The sequence below is a fragment of the Octodon degus genome, unplaced genomic scaffold (genome assembly GCF_000260255.1).
Source record: "Octodon degus isolate 3935 unplaced genomic scaffold, OctDeg1.0 scaffold00027, whole genome shotgun sequence".
Lineage (NCBI taxonomy): Eukaryota > Metazoa > Chordata > Mammalia > Rodentia > Octodontidae > Octodon > Octodon degus.
Genome location: NW_004524603.1, coordinates 18,916,195 through 18,919,358, shown reverse-complemented (window position 1 = coordinate 18,919,358; position 3,164 = coordinate 18,916,195). Strand labels below are relative to the sequence as shown.

At 34.0% G+C, this 3,164-nt stretch overlaps 1 protein-coding gene across 1 annotated transcript in view; it reads right to left on the bottom strand.

Moving 5' to 3' along the window:
• Ptn (pleiotrophin) overlaps positions 1–3,164 on the bottom strand; it is a 43,602-nt gene that overhangs the window by 26,717 nt on the left and 13,721 nt on the right. The window lies entirely within an intron of this gene.

The window sequence follows — 3,164 nt, the reverse complement described above, 5'->3', positions numbered from 1 at the left end:
TTTATTTATTTATTTATTTTTGGCAGAACCAGGGATTGAACTCAGACTCTTGTGCTTGCCAGGGAAGCGCTTATTCCACTGATCCATCTCCCCGGCCCCATAAACCAGGTATTTTAACCTTTTAGCTTTATTACCATGTCATAAACTATTCAGTCTTCCCTCAGTTTAATGGTAAATATTCACAGCTTACCAATGACTTTTGATTCCATACTTAAAAGTATACATTTCACATTGGAAATTAAACAATTTTAATTTTAATCTAGTTTCATTTCCCAAAACAAAAGAGGTATAAAGAGAAACAAGTGAATCTTAGCAGTTGTCTAAGACAAAAATAAATAAGAAATAAAACAGCATAATCATGTGGTTAAAGCGATGGGTAATAGCATTTGGGGTAGGGCAGTACTTTTTAATTATGAATCTACAAGTAGATTATATGAAATAATGAAATTATGTAATAATAACAATAATAATTGGTTCCTCACAACCATAACATCCTATGGTGCTTACTTTGGAGAGACTGACAGTGGTGAAAAGTACCTTTCCAATATAGTAAATCCCACAAATAAAGTAAGTCAAAAAAATAAATCCTACCAAACAGAATAAAATCTGGAACAGTCTTTACCACAAGACATCAGAATGAACCTGACTGTTTCACTGGCTTGCTGTTTACTTGCTTGCTAAGAACAAGAGATCTAACCATAGACAAGATCCCTAGAGACTTGGCCATATAATGATTCTAAGGGGGAAAAAAACTAGACATTTTATCATTTAACAGGACAAAAGCTTCATGAGTTTGTAATTCCAAAGGTGGAATTAAGAATCTGTGGAATCTTTGATGTCAGTCTCACTATGGATTCAAAGCATAGATTTGTGAGGTATAAGACAGAAAGCCCAGGGCTGGGGAGATGGCTCAGTAGAATAAGCACTTGCCTGGAAAGTGCAAGAGCCTGAGTTCAATCCCCAGTTCCACTAAAAATCAAAAAAAAAAGACACAAAGCCCATGGTAATTTGCTAAACCTCTGGGAGTCTGTGCTTTCTCAAGCTAAGGAGGATAAATACCATTTACCGTACATAGTTGCATAGAGATGTATTTATTTACAATTTACTGCATAGAGATATAAATTAAATAATAAAGAGCTCCTATCACAGTACCCACATAAAATCAGTGCATTCCTACATCTGCCTTTTTCCTGTACTCATTGAAAATAAGTAATGGCACCGATCAGTCATTCTTTCCTCAATAGAGAAAGAAGGAAAATCATTTGTCATTGTATCACTTTGAGAAAAGTTTGCTAAGTGGCTGTTGCAATTTCAGCTAGGCTTTGGTGGACTTCCTGAGCAAGAATTTTTCCACTTAGTATTTATGTATTACACCAGCATTCTTTCAGCACCTCCGATGTGTTACTGCTTGTTCGAGGCTCAAAGGATCCCATGAAGAGCAGAACAGACAAGGCCCCTCTGTTCTGAAATTTAAAACCTACTCTGGCTCTCAGAATCATCTTAGAAATGATATAGAAAAAGTCTTCTTCCATTTGACATATGAATTCTGGGCTCTAGAAAGCTCACTTGCTCCTGCTTCAGAAGAAAAGAACACTTGTAGAAGTTGACTTTTACCAACATGTGTTGTCAGTAAGACATCAGCAGGGTACACGGAAGAGTCTAAATTTAAAGGTAGCTAAATCTTGACTCTTACTCATTACAGACATACCTACAGGCAAATAGATAAACCAGTTGTCTTCAATTTCATTATGAGGTGATTAACCTGTAGACACACATGGGACCTTATGGGATAATATCTGTAGTAACCATTAAAGAAGTGTAAGGAGTAGAAACAGAATTACTTTTATGTGAGCATTACTTTTCTTTGCACTGATTGGAAGAAAATGAGCCAATTTAAGGTTATTGACTCACAAAAAGAAACCTGTAGGACAAATAAATTCATCTCGATGCAGCTATGTGCAGTGAATTGTAAATAACTATAATCTTCCTCTTGTGCATAACATGCCTTTGCTAAAAGTAATCAATTTTTTCTCGCTCAAGTAAGGGAAGGGTTCATGAATGTCCTTTTGGCACTACAGAGTCTGTATGAAGAATAATCTTAATGCATGAACTGAACCAGGGGATTTATCAGATATGTTTTCTTAGTGGAAGCAAGCATATTGTTTGATATATTTTTGTAGTTTAAATAAAATATAACAGATGGAATATTTGAAATATACCTACTTTTGTATAAGTAATTCTGGGTGGATATTAATATCGTTATCAAATATTTTGTGATCTTTTATTAGTTATGTCCTATTTATTTCAAACTTGTTAACATTTTCTATAGTCACTGAACTCTACTCTCCTTTACCCAATGACTTTACTACTTTTTCTCCCTTTTGTTAATCTGAAATCTCCTTCTCAATGTCCTAAGGATACAGTATGGGTATGTATGTGCATGTGTGTTCTCTTAATGGTTTTCCTAAGAGAACATTAGTAGTTCTTAATCTTTGCTGGCATATTGAAACTTTCTAGGAAGCATTTAAGTTTTTAAAATCTACAAATGATAATATTTCTGGTCTGGTTATACCTGAGCAGTGGCAATTTTGTAAGTTTCCATGAAAAAAATTAGAGGTTAAGAATCACTATATTAGAACAAGGAGACCTTAATTTGTTTTCTGTCCTACATGTATGCTGAATATTTTGGCTCAACAGCTGGCTTGAAAATAAATTAACTTGAAGATTATTTCTGAATTCTTCCATTTATGGAATGTTTCACTGAATAGCTATTGCTACTGATTTTAATAAGATCCATGTGGTCCTTTCCTAATTTTTTAATTCTGGGGTGGATATATTTATTAAGCTGAACCATCTCAGAAAAAATATTTAAGTCTCTGAAATAAGGTTGAGAAACATGGACTCTACCAAGTCATGTAGTAAAGGAAGGAAAATGTAAAATCTTTTTTCTGAGTTCATGAAAGTAATGTTTCAGATAATCTGGAAGAAGAAGTTGAGTTCAAAATTTTCTGCCTCATGAACTCTCAGATTTTTTTTTGGTCTGGTCAGAATCCATTTCCACTGCAGGACTCAGAATATGTGTTCAGTTTACAACAGCCATCCGAATTGCTACCTCTTACTAATATACTTATATATTATCTATTAGAATATATTACATTTACATA